This window comes from Octodon degus, unplaced genomic scaffold (assembly GCF_000260255.1).
Source record: "Octodon degus isolate 3935 unplaced genomic scaffold, OctDeg1.0 scaffold00057, whole genome shotgun sequence".
Classification (NCBI taxonomy): domain Eukaryota; kingdom Metazoa; phylum Chordata; class Mammalia; order Rodentia; family Octodontidae; genus Octodon; species Octodon degus.
In genome coordinates this window covers 6,095,782-6,108,972 of record NW_004524633.1, presented here as the reverse complement: position 1 = coordinate 6,108,972, position 13,191 = coordinate 6,095,782, and the positions used below count along the sequence as shown (strand labels likewise).

The 13,191-nt window shown below is 47.5% G+C and overlaps 1 pseudogene; it reads left to right on the top strand.

Moving 5' to 3' along the window:
- Positions 1 to 10,797: 10,797 nt before the first annotated feature.
- LOC101577987 lies at positions 10,798 to 11,121 on the top strand (annotated as a pseudogene).
- The last annotated feature ends 2,070 nt before the right edge of the window (positions 11,122 to 13,191 follow it).

The following is a 13,191-nucleotide window of genomic DNA, read 5'->3' as shown; positions in this document are numbered from 1 at the left end:
CTTTCCATTTTTTTAAATGTATTTCATAGAGTCTCACTACACAGCTCAGACTCCCAGTGATCCTCCTGTTTTCACCTCCCCAGAGCTGAGGTTACAGGCATGTGCCACCGTGCCTGGCCTCAGTGGCCAGCTCAGCATGGCTGGGGACGAGGACAATTAGCTACTTTTCTTGTGGCTGAGACTAAATGCCCCAACACCCACAAGTTAAGGGAGGACAAATTTATTTAGCTCACAGTTTTCAGGAAAGTTTCAGCCGTTACTGGACGAGTTCACAGTGGGCGGAGGCCAAGCCTCTTCCTTCCTGCATATCACGTATTTTATGCAGGCTGCCCGCCCTGCAAGGTGGGGTCCGGCTGGAGGGGGTCCCTGGAGTCCCCTGGAGGGAGGTGCTCTGCTCCAGCACCTCCCCTTCTGCTTCCTGGCCACCATGAGCTGAGCAGCTTCCCTCTGCAGATGCTTCTTCATGCTGTGTCTGCCCTGGAACCAGCTGACCAGGGCTGAAGGCATGAACGAAAATAAACCTCTGTGAATGGCAGGTCTTTCTTCCCTTGATAGGAATGTTCTAGAGGAAGACATTCACTCAACGGTGGGATCCCAGGGGCATGGCGCTTTGCCTACGGTTTTCAATGAGCGTAGAAGGGAACTTGGGCCATTGTGTAAGCAATCTCTATGCAAGACTACAGGTTTCTGAGGGGCCCAAACTGTGCAGCATTCTCACAGAGCCCACGCGGGGCCCTGCACCGTTGCGCCAATGGCCCATCTGATCCCCCCAGGCAGGTCCCAGGCAGCTGCAGGACATGTGCGGATGTGTGGTCCCTGGAGGCTCCTTCCTCAGAAGCCTCCTCCATTTTGGGGCTTCCCGACTCCGTTGTGAAGATGCTGTTCTTCCTAGAACCCTGAGTCCTGTCCACCAGTCCTGCTACACCATGTGTCACCTCCTGTTTTATCACTGTTTTCAGTCAGCAACATGTTTCTCAGGCCTACTGTCCATCCTATTACTGTGACCATGGCATTGTGACTTCTAATTGCTGTACGATGCGGTGACCGCCAGCTCGGGAGACCCTCACCCGCAGCCCTCTCTTCCTCGAGGAGAAAGCAGAATCCTCAAGTGCACTCTTAAATCTAGGGCACCCATCATCTCTTCCTCAGACCTCCTCATTCAGAGAAGTTTCCAAGAAAGATTTGGCTCATTTTTCTCAGAAGACCATACTGGTAGCTCGCTCCAAGCCATAGTTGGAGTGACTAACCCCAATCCCAGGCGTGTCATTCTGGATTCCTACAAAACCAATTCACCTTGATCCTGGGGGACTGTCAAATGCCCCCAAGGTTCCTGGGTGTTAGTTATGTTTAGGGTGTGGGCCTGTGGGCAGACAGAAGGTGGGGGCTAGAATTGGGAGCCAGGCCTCGCCCTAGCTCTGCGTCTCAATGCCGGGCCATCTCGGGCAGAGCCTGGCTTCCTCCTGGAGCCCAAGAGCAAGCGCTGACTCATGCCAGCTGTGAGTCCCAGCCCTGCAGTTTCTAGCTGTGTAACGTTGGGCACATTACTCACCTAGGAAATGAGGTAATTAGACCACGACGATTTCTAGGACGGATTCCAGCCCAACGCTGCCTCATTCATAGCTGCCTCCTTGGCTCCGTGCCTCCCTGGCCCTGCTAACCCATCTGGAAGTCTCTTCCAAGCATCCTCTGCTTCCTTCCCAGCACGGTGCAGTCTCCAGGAGGCTGTTCCTCGTCCCCTCAGACCACTACCATCCTGGGAGCAACCCCCGCTGCTCACCTCCACCTTTCTCTCCGCCTGGTAGATGCCAATGGGAAGCATGCTTTACCACACAAAAGTTAAAACTAGGTCAGTACATGTCACACACCAATTTAATGACATAACTATGAAAGAGAAAAGTAAAGCTAATTTTGAAGAGACAGAAAGTATGCATTTGTGGCTCCAGGGAAGGAAAACCACTTCGCCAGAGCTGTATCTACCTAGGCAAAGGGCGGGGAGCCAGCGGCGGCCTCCATGGTATTCCTGCTTACTAGGAGGGTAAAAAGTAAACACGGAGCCCAAGAAACAGTTCTGACACTCAGGAGTGCAAGGCCACTAAAGAACTAAAGCTTGAACACAAGATTTGAGACCTGTTCCCTTTCCTGTACCTGGCTGCCAATTTAATGAGGGTCTATTACACCTGAAAGAGCTGCAGAAATATTTGAAAAGCGCTTCTCAGGGAAACAGAGGGGCAAAGAACAAGGACATTAGAATAAAGTAGGCGTGCCAGCGCCTGCCGCCACAGCAAGCATGAAGCACGTCCCAGTCCAACGCTGAGGCGCCTTCTCAGCTAATGGCCTTCTCTCCAGTTGCTCAACATGTTACATGTGGCTTTCAAGAGTAACAGGAAAAAACACCACCTGAAGAAGCAAAGGAAAAATCATATCTTGACTCCAATGTGATCCAGATATATTTGCATCACGACATAAGAAATTTAAAACATATATGATTAATATGTCAAGGGCTCCAGGGGCTCCGGAGATAGCTCCTGCCTTGACTGCACAGGCAAGTGCAAGGATCCAGGTTCAATCGCCGGTGCCACTTGTCATGCTGGCCCCATGCCGGGTGCGCTGAGCCAGCCACTGAGGCCCGGCGTGGTGGCGCACGCCGGTAATCCCAGCGCTGAAGAGGCTGCAACAGGGTCGCTATGAGTCCAAGCTGCGTAGTGAGACCCTGTGCCAAATACATTTTTTAAAAAGGGCTCCAGTGGAAAAATATAGACAGCATTCAAGAATAGGCAGGTAATACAGAATGAGAGCCGGGCTCTAGGAAGGAGTGAAGAAGTCCTAGAAACAGAGCATGCTGCGACAGAAGCGAAGGATGCTTTTGCTAGGTCTGTAAGGAGGTGGACGTATCTGAGGAGCGAACCAGGGAGCTTGGAGGTGCAGTGACAGAAATGTCGTGGGCTGAAACACGCAGAGGAGAAGGATGACCGTGATGACCAGCACAGAGGATGTACCAGCTATGTGACGATCACAGGAAGTAGCATCACACGCACAGCACGTAACGGATGTAGGACATGTATCAAATTAGGAGACCGGAAGTAGAAAAGAAAATGCAGCAGATGAAATATTTGAAATGATGATGACAGAGATATTTCCAAAATTAATTTCAGACACAGATCCACAAAGGTCAGAGAAAGCCTGAGGGTGAATAGCAGAAAACATGCGCCTATACAGCCCGTTCAAACGGCAGATGAACGCGCAGACGGGGCTTTAAACAAAGCTGGGGAAAATGCCTTGCTGGCCGAAGAACAAGACCTGTGCTAAGCTTAATGTCAGAGATAATGACAGAGGGGGAGGCAGGAGAGGGGAAGGGGGAGGGAGAAAGAGAGAAGTGAAACATTTACAGTATTGGGGGGAAGTCATCAAACTAAATTTTTATATCCTATAAAGTTGCCCTTCAAATATGAAAGAAAAATAAAAACTTTCTCCGACAAACAATGAGCTTGGCTCATTAGACTAGTGCTTCAGGAATTATCAGAAATTCTCCACAAGAACGAAAAATAATACAGGCCGCAACCCACATTTAAGTAAGGAAAAGCAGGGTGTTGGAAGTAGGACAAACATAAAATAAAATCTTCTATTTCTACAGTCTTTACTGACTTAAAACTGCTCAAACTAATAATACTGTATTAAGTGATTATATCAAATAAGTAAGTGAAATAGTTGTATTATGAATAATAAAGGAAATGAACTGGGCGCTCAGTGTTTTAAGCCCTGTGCATGAAGTGGTTTTGCGTTATTTGAAAGTGGACCTAAATTATAAATTATATTTCATAATGAATACATGTTGCAAATTCTAGGCTTAAAAGTTCTTGAAGTATAATTCATATTCTAAGAGAAGACAGAAAATGGAATTATATAAAATGCTTGAAAGAAGAGAATGCAAGCGTGATGTGATGGTGAGCTCCTGCAGTCCTCGTGCTCAGGAGGCTGAGACAGGAGGGCAGCTCTGCATCTGAGGCCAGCCTGGGCTACAGAGTAAACTCAAGGCCAACCTGGACTGCACCTCAAGGCCTTATCTCAAAGAAAGAAAAGGAAACATATATATATGTAAATAAAATAAGAGAAGTCAGAAAAAGGGCAAAATATAATTTTAAAAAAGCACAATAAATAGAAAATAGTTATAAACATGGTAAATATAGAACCAACTCTGCCAAAAATCATATTAAATATGAATAATCTAAGAGCATTCATTAAAAGACAGAGACTCTCAGGGTAGATAAAGATCTGACTTTATATTGTCTATGATAATCTCATTTTTAATTTTTGTTTATTTTTTATATATTTAGCACAGGGTCTACAGGGTCTCACTACATTGGTCAGATTCCTAGTGATCTGCCTGCTTTCAGCCTCCCAAAGTGCTGGGATTACAGACGCATGCCACCATGCCCAATCTCAATCACAATCTCAACGCACCCCAGGGATGGACCTGGCATGGCTTGTGGTGCTGGGTATAGAACCCCAGTCCCTGTGCTCTGCCTAAGCAGGTGCTTTAGTCCGCTGAGCTATCTGGCCTGCTCAAAAATCTCATTTTTTAAATTATACAAAAAGGTTAGGGCAGACCAAATAGCTCAAAGGATTAAAGCACCTGATTAGGCAGATGCAGCGGCCGGGGGTTCAATCCCCAGGGCCTGCCATGCTGGCACTTAGAGGTCAATTGAGACTGGGCATGGTGACATGAACCTGTAATCCCAGCACTTAGGAGGCTGTAAACAGGTGGATCACTATGAGTCTGATCTATGCAGTGAGACCCTGTACACCCTGTATACCTTGCCCTAAATCAAAAAAAAAAAAAAAAAAAAAAGGTTAAAAGTCCAGCAATGAAGAAATAACAACCCTAAGCAATTAAACTTCAGAACAAGTAAGATGATCAGGGATAAATTATAAAGGACCTTACCCAGTGAAAGAGTTCAGTTCTCGAAGACACATGGCAACCCTGAACAGGTGTGCACCTAGGAACAGAGCGTCAAAGGACATGAGGAGCCGCGAGAGCTGCAAGGAGGTCAGGGCCACTATCACTGCGCAGACTTAAGCGTCTCTCTTTAGGTATGACAGCTGCAGCAGACAGAAAATTGGTAAGAATACAGTTGAGGGTGGGGGGTAGCAGACTGCTTGCTTAGCATATGCAAGGCCCTGGTTTTCATATGAGACAGACAGACAGACAGACAGACAGACAGACAGAGACACAGAGACTGAGACCCAGAGAATGAGAGACCGAGAGAGACAGAGAGAGAGAGAGAGTGACTGACAGACAGACAGACAGACAGACAGACAGACAGACAGACAGAGTCAGAGACAGATGCAGAGAGGAAAATACACTTGATTTGAACAGCAATCATTAATCAAGCTCATTTATTGACATTTACAAAATACTCTGTCCAGTAACAGCAGAAGACAATTCTCCTCTCATTCACATAGAATGTTTATCAGGAAAGCCAGTATTCTAGCTTTACAACTTACAACACTTACAACTTACAACACTTCTGAGCAAATTTAAAAGACTAGAAGTCATGCAAAGTGTGTTCTTTGACCACAGTGGAATTAAACTAGGAACCTCTAACTGAGTAATGGGAAATTTCTGAACATTTAGAGGTTTAACAAAGCCCTTCTATATAACATATGAAACAAATAAATTTGAAGAGAAAATTAAAATACACTGTACTAAGTAAAACTAAAAATAGAACTTATCAAGATGTATTGCATACAGCAAAATTACTGTGTGGCTGGAAATTCACAGCATTGAACGCCTATATTAGAAGAGAAGTATACAATCAATAATCTAAGGTTTTGCCCTACAAAACTAAGAAAGAAGAGAAACATAATCCTAAAGTCAAGAGAAGAAAGAAAATATTAAAAGTTATAGCAAATCTAAATTTAAAAAAGAACAAATAGAAACGAAAAGTAACAAAACAAAAACCTGAGCCCCTGAAAGGCCACTAGACTTCACAAACCTTGAACCTGGCTAGCCAGGAAAAAGGCAGAGAAGACACACTCGCCAGGTGTTCCGGCCTCTCGCAGCGTTTCAGGAGGCCGCAGCAGGACAGCTGTGAGTTCAAGCCCAGCCCGGGGAAATTAAGAAATTCGGCTCAAAGTAAAAAACATAAAAGGGGCGAGGCATGAGCTCATCATGAAGGTCCTAGATTTAATCTCCAGTCTTAGAAAGTGAGAGAGAGAAAAACAGAGGGCCTTGCTGCTGACCGGGTGCCCTTGAAAGGTCAGCAAAGATGACAGTGAACAATGTCATACTCATAAGTCCTATTTCAAACATAAATTCCCTGAAAGACACAAACTACAAAAACTCACAGTACAAGGGCCAGCTAGATAGCTCAGGAGACTGGGCGCAGGGACCTGGGTTTGATCCCCAGCATGCCTGTGCTGGCCCTGCCCCCAGAGGACGCTGAGAGGGCGACTGAGACTGGGCATGGTATTGAGCACCTGTAATCCCAGTGCTTGGGAGTCTGAAAACAGGAGGATCACTACAAGTCCGATCTGTGTAGTGAGACCCTGTAGGCCCTGTACCAAACACATTTTTAAAAAACAAAACAAAACAAAACTCTCCATAAAGATAATCTGAATACAGGAGTCCCTTGCTATTTTGCAGTTCAACATGCTCGGACTCACTGTTTTGCAGGTTTTAAAAAAATATTAATCTAAATTATTTAATGCGGATTTTTCTCTGTTGCAGGATTCTGCAGTAGTGCACAGTATATGTATATTGTTAGAATTACATAGGTTTACAAGTTTAGAAAATGGTTAAGAACATTAAAAGTGTTTTCAAAAGGTGAAAGATTTATACCATCTGAAGAGAAACCAGAGTATAGAAGTATTTTTAAAAGTGTGGGAGGGACCATGGAGATGGCTCAATAGAATAAGCGCTTCCCTGGCAAGTGCAAGGGTCTGAGTTCAATCCCCGGTTCTGCAAAGAAAAAAAAAGTGTGGGAAAGACTTGTAAGAATGTGGAAAAGGGGTTTTTTTTTTGTTTGGTTTTTTTTTGTATTTTAGGAAAGGGTCTACAGGATGTTCAGGGTCTTACTACTAGATCAGACTCATAGTGATCCGCCTGTTTACAGCCTCCCAAGAGCAGGGATACAGGAACGCGATACCACATCCAGTCTTGGAAAAGGTTTATAAAGCCCTAAAATATATATAAATACTAAAATAAACATAACATCAGTACTTCACTGACTTTCACTTATGGTGGGAGAGGGGGGTCTGGAACATGACCTCTGCGATAAGTGACGCACCACTGCAGCACTATACCTATTAAAGAGATTGAATCGGGCCAGAGAGATAGCGCAGTAGAATAAGCACTTGCCTGGCAAGCACAAGGTCCTGAGTTCAATCCCTAGTACCATCAAAAAAAAAAAAAAAGAAAGAAAGAAAGAAAGAAAAGAAAAAGCAATTGAATCGATGACTAATAATCATCTAAAAGAGAAATTTCCAAGGAAACAGGTTTCACCAGTGAATTGTACCAGCATTTAAGGAAGAAAAGACACAGTCTTTCTGGTACCTCTTTCCAAAAACAGACCTGAGGGGCACTTCCTAACTCAGCTGAGAAGGAGTACTTTAATACCAAGACCAGGCAAAGATAGCATAAAAGGAGCACAGCAAACCGATATCACTTTCAATCAGAGAAGTAATCATCCTGGAAAAAACCAGCATGCATCCAAGGTTAGGGGAAAAGAGTTCCATTTCACAGCCGAATGGGCCCAGCAAGAGATCAGAGAAGGAAGTCATATTAGCAGCAGCTGATTCAGCAGAAGCTTTGCGATAAAATCCATTTTTTTTGTAATTCACAAAAAAAAATCTCTCAGCCAACTAAAGAAAAAAATATTCAGGGCTGGCCAAATAGCTCCACGGATTAAAGCGCCTGCAAGCAGGCGCAGGGGCCTGGGGTTCAATCCCTGGGCCTGCTGTGTCGGCCCCACCCCAGGACACGCTGAGACAGCAATGGAGACTGGGTGTGGTGGTGCGCACCTGTAATCTCAGCTGTTGGGAGGCTGTAAACAGGTGGATCAGTACGAGTCCAATCTAGTAGTGAGACCCTGAACACCCTGTAGACTCTTCCCTAAAACACAAAAAATATATACATATATATTTTCAGTGTGACATGGAACATGTGCAAAACTCCACACCTAACAAGATACTTATCAGGGAGAAACTGCCGGCAACCCTGGGAACAAGACAGGGAAGACTTCATTATTCTTACTAAATACTGTGCAAGGAGACCCAGAGCGCTGATCCTATGCCTGCCTGGATCCTGTGCGGCTTGCAGAGCCGGACTCAATGGACCCTTCTGCGAAGACGTGACAGCCAGCCCTGGCCTCCCTGGGGGCACTGATGGAGCCAACAGGAGGGTGCACATGCCCATGTGCCCTCAGATGCACTCCGGGGGTCGTCAGGGGTGGGGTGCTTCCTGCAGAGATTAAATGGTGAAGGTCTAGGATACAACAGGAAATCACCCAGCAAGCAACCAGCCCGAAATCACAGCTGGAATGAGACACCTCCAGACACAGACGCCAAGGACAACCCCATGGAATTATCTGGAGAGAATTCTTTTTTCTGTGGCACCAGGGATTGAACTCCGGACCTTGGGCCTCTGGAGAGACAATTCTAAAACAGCGCTTGTGAGTTCTCACTAGAAAAACAGAAAAGCCTCACCAGAGAAGTAGAGGCTATAAAAAGAACCAAATGGAAAGTACAGAACCGAAAGGCGCAGTCAAGTGGAAACAGAGCTCTATGACAGGGGAGGGGAAGGGATGGGGAAAGGCGGATCCAGATGGGTCGGCACAGGTACAAATTCCCAATAATTAGCAATGTGGTCATTGTATGTACCTCAGTTGTACCAAAAAATAATTTTTTAAAAAAATCACACAAAAAAAGATGCAATAGCTAAAATAAAAATGTCACTTCCTAAGCTCAGTGCAAGAGGGGGTGAAAGCCTGCAATCTTAGCTCTCTAGGAGACCAGGGCAGGTAATTGCAGCCCCAGCTTGGGCCACTAAACACTGTCTCAAAATAAAAATTAAAGCGCTGAGGGAGAGCGCAGCTCAGTGTGAAGGCCTGGCTTCAACAATTTCACAACTGCAAAAAACGCGAGGAATTAGAGAACCTGAGGAGAGCAACGTTTACTGGGTCAACGCGTGCTGGGGTCAGGATGAGGAGCGCGAGTGTGCACGCCAGCGCGAGGGCAGAGCCGGGCCGGACCCTGGGCCCGCACGCTGCTCTCTGCTCCCCGCCTCTGCTGTGCTCGGTCCACGCCGGGGCAGGCCCTGCTCTCCAGGCCGACGCGGTGCGCTACGCCACGCCTTGAGGAACTGACACCCAGCCTCAGGGTCCATGTGCAGCATCCACTGGGGACTGCAATATTTGCGGTTTATAACCTGCCCCCCCCCCGCCCCCGCTTCAGGCTTTTGCGAATGAATCACTTTTCGAAGCCTCCTTCCCTCGGCTTTTACGGGAGGCTGAAAAGGTACAAATTCATCCACCGGCTCTGGATGGAGCCGGAGGTGAAAACACTGCGGATTGTAAGAAAAATGCAAGCGAAGGAAAGTTAAGCCAGCTCAGTGCTGAGAGCAGCGCTACTCGCCATGCCGGACACAGGAAGCGCCACTTGCTTCGTTCACCAAAGCTGCCCGGGCCCCGGGGAGATGCTTGGCGGTCTGGGAACCTCCCTGGCAAGGGCAAGGCTCGCTGAGTCGGCGCAACCCGCCTGAGATACAGCCACGCGTGCGACGTGAGCACGGGTGGAGTGCTCCCAGCCTGCTCCGCGGGACCGGCTGTGCTGGCGTTGGCCCGGCCCTCCCTGCACTGAGGGACACCCGCGCTCTTTCTAGGTTTGGACCGCGGTATCAGCAGTAGAACTGCTCTTATTTTTGTAGGAGCGGAGGTTGCCATCTTCCTGGATCAGTGCCTGTGAATACAGGCCCGGGTCACAGCGGAGGTGCTTGTGCCGCTGTAGAGCGGCGTCCGGGCCGCGGGGGGGCGTTTCACGTCCTGCCAGCCTGTGTGCGCGATGCTGTTCCTCCGCACCATCCCCTGCAGGTGGCCTTGTAACTATTTTTTTTTATTTTAGCGACCCCAATAATTGTGTAGTTCTATCTTATTGTGTCTTCAATTTGTATTTTTCCAAATAATGTTGAGCATTTTTTACATGTGCATCTGTCTAGAACGTCAGTGAATTTGTACCTGTGCCCACCAATCTCGATTCCTCTTTCCTCCCATCCCATCCCCTCCCCTCCCAGCAAGCCCCCCTCCCCTCCCCTGTCACAGAGCTCTGTTTCCACTTGATTGCGCCTTTCGGTTCTGTACTTTCCACTTGGTTCTTTTTATAGCGTCTACTTCTCTGGTGAGATTATTCTAGGTTTTCCTAGTGGGAACTCGCAAGCGCTGCTGTAGAACTATCTCTCCAGATGGGCTGGAGAGATAGCTCAGCTGCATAAACACCTGCTGGCAAGCACAGGTCCTGAGTTTGATCCCTACTACCCCCCAAAAAATAAATAAATAAATAAAGGGTGACATACAACACTACATATGTTACAGTATGCAAAACAAGAATAGCTAGCTAACAATGGTTGTTATACTACCTGTTTCTGTCGTCAAATCTGTTGTTCAGATTAACAGATATAGTTATGCAGGATTAGACGAATAATTGAATATTAACGCTTGCTTTCAAGAACCCTTAATTCCAAGAAGAATGGAGGTGGTGGCAGCGGCCCTGGGAGCTTGGGACTGAGGCAAGTGCTGTAGAGTCACCATGATTCTTCAGAGGCTGTTCAGGTTTTGCTCTGTTTTTCAGTCAGCAGTCTCTGTCCATTCCCAAGGGCACATCGGTGCTTCAGCCATGGCTTTGCTAAGGAACTTGATCCTGTGCAGAAAATCTTCATGGGTAAGACTGGAGAATGCAAGCCTAAGTGACAGGCACGTAGAGGACCTGTTGACACTAGCCTGGAACATCAGCAAGACCTGGAGAGAGCTTTTTAAGCTTAAGCAAGTGTGTAGTACAGCAGACATGGGCTCATTCCCTAGCTTCAAATTTGAAGCTGCTACATTTGAAGTCATTGACAATCCTCAGGCTTGAAAAAGTAATGTCGGGGCCGGTGAGATAGCTCAGTGGAATAAGCACTTGGCCTGGCAAGCTCAAGTACCTGAGTTCAATCCCCAGTTCCACAAAAGAAAGAAAAAAAGAAAGAAAGAAAGAAAGAAAGAAAGAAAGAAAGAAAGAAAGAAAGAAAGAAAAAAAAAAAGTAATGTAAAATTCACCTGGTAGTTTGTCATGGATCTGTGATATAACTAATAAATATCAGAAGAAACATAAATTTCACAAACATCCAATGTTCTTTTAATTCTGCTTTCAAATAAATCAGTTGATGATTGCTGAACCTAAAAAAAAAAAAAAAGAAAGAAAGAAAGAAAAGAAAAGAAAGAAAAAACCTTAATCCCAGCCCTTTTATTAATTGTTAAAATTTGAATCAGGGTCCTGCTAAGTCACCCAGGCTGGACTGGAGCTTGCAATCCCCCTGCCCAGCCCTCCTGAAGCAGCACGGCATCCCACCAGCCCTCCCACTGAAGCAGAGCCTCACCTTACTTCTCAGCCATTGCACAGGGAAAGACCCAGCTGTCCTCCGTCTCGGGCCAGCCCCTCATGCCTAATTCAGCTCAGCTCTCTGGCTGTTAGGGTTCCCCCACCGTGCAGCCCGGGCTGCCCCCTCCGTGTGGGCTCACATCGCTCTCTGTCCTTCACCCTCGCAGCACTGTCAGTGCAGCTACTTTCCAGTTATGAGTGTGCAAGGCTCACGAGGCTGTGTGAGCTTTCTGCACGCAAGTGTGTCCCTCACACCCAGCTGAAGAAAGCCGTGTCCATGAAGGAACCCACATTTTGCAGGGCTCGGAAAGGCTGAGCATCTTCCCAGAGCCCAGACTTAGTATCAGACAGACAAGGGTTCAAGCCTAGACTTGTCTGGTCCCCAAAGCCCTGACCTCCAAGCCCCCTGAATGCAGAGCACTGCCCAGGCTCCTCCTCCCAAGCTCATCCCAGACCCCAAGGACAGGAAGGGTTAAACCCAAGCAGCATTTTGTGCGGAGATGGAAAGTAAGAGCAGAATCCGTGCCTGGAAGGGCAGCTACCCCTCGCTGCAAAGAAACTGGCCTTTTCATGGGTGATGTCATGGGAACAGGAGAAGCATGTCACCTTCCCACACCGGTGGGATACGCTGGAAGTGGATGGCACCTACCCTGGGCCTGGGACTGTCCCAGTAGGTATAGGCCAGGGCCTGGAGCAGGCCGGGCATGGGATCTGTGGACAAGCAGGCCGAGGTCTTGGGTCCTATAGTGCTTTCTGCAGACAGACAGCAAACTCTGCATCCTGTCTGTGTCACGCAACGGCTTATAGGAAGCAGAGGGCCCAGAGACCTTGTGCATCTGCAGCGGTCACTCCTGCAGGGGTCCAAGATCCACTTGAGAAACATCCAGGAACTTGCTGAACTCACTGCGGGCCGCAGCCATTACCGTGAAAGCCTAAGGCAAACACGGTTGCACCCAAAGCGCTCTGAACCGGTGGTAGTGGTCCGTTTTCCTGCCCTTCCGGTAGCCGTGCTCCTGGGTTCTGCTGTCGATCCGCCCGCAGGTTGGAGACGCTGCCTGACTCAAGCCTCTGCTCCTGGGTCTCAGCTCCACAACATCACATTGGCAGTATCCCAGCCACCCTGGGGGCAGTTACGCCATGGGAAGTGCCACACACGCAGCGGGCAAGCCTGAGGCCCTGGGTGCACACCACCCCCCATAGAGGGGTGAGGGTGGAGGATAAGCACCCCAAACAGAAGAAGAGAGAGAAAATGACACTTCGGTGTCCTCAAGGGGCTTCCGCTGGCTGCAGCAGCGGTCCCCAAACGTTTTGCCCTTAGGACCTCTTTATGGTGTTAAAAATTACTCCTATAATTCTTGCTATTCCGATGGCTGAGGCAGGAGGATTCCAAATTCAAGGCAGCCTGAGTAACTTAGTGAGGCCCTGTTTCAAAATTCAAAAAATAAAGACCTGGGGATCTAGCTCCCTACTTCCTTATTTGATCCCCAGTATCACCCACAAATTGATGAGGGACCCTAAAGGATCTTGTGTATGTAGAAATATTTGAGTATTTTCTATACTGAAAGT